The sequence below is a fragment of the Vigna radiata genome, unplaced genomic scaffold, assembly GCF_000741045.1.
Source record: "Vigna radiata var. radiata cultivar VC1973A unplaced genomic scaffold, Vradiata_ver6 scaffold_23, whole genome shotgun sequence".
In the NCBI taxonomy this organism is placed as follows: domain Eukaryota; kingdom Viridiplantae; phylum Streptophyta; class Magnoliopsida; order Fabales; family Fabaceae; genus Vigna; species Vigna radiata.
In genome coordinates, this window is record NW_014541837.1 from 1,809,729 (window position 1) to 1,810,228 (window position 500).

Sequence of the window (500 nt, forward strand, 5' to 3'; positions counted from 1 at the left end):
ATTCGCACAAGGTCAATTTTCTGACCTTGTTCTCCACCCTTCGCCACCCGATCAGGAGTCAATTATCTACTTAACAATGAGGAAAATCTAATATTATTGAAATCAAACGGTGAAATGAATTACATTATTCAACTAAAATAGAACTTCAAATGAGTAGCGTTCCACGTATTAGGTACAACTTCTCCATTCAACAAGGCTAACTTATATGCTCCATTGCCTAGGTCTTCTTGGACCCTGAACGGTCCTTCCCAGTTGGCCGCAAGTTTCCCTTCGTTTGCCTTCTTCCTAGCCTCTGTTGTCTTTCGCCATACTAGATCGCCTTTTGTGAACTGTCTATGTCGTACCTTTGAGTTATACCTCCTAGCCACCAGCCTCTTGTACGCCTCGTTTCTCACCGCAGCAATAGCCCGTCATTCCTCTAGGCCATCCAGGTTGGCTCTTATTTGCTCATTCTTCAAGTCTGATTCATTCAGTATACGCCGAACGGTAGGACTACCGAC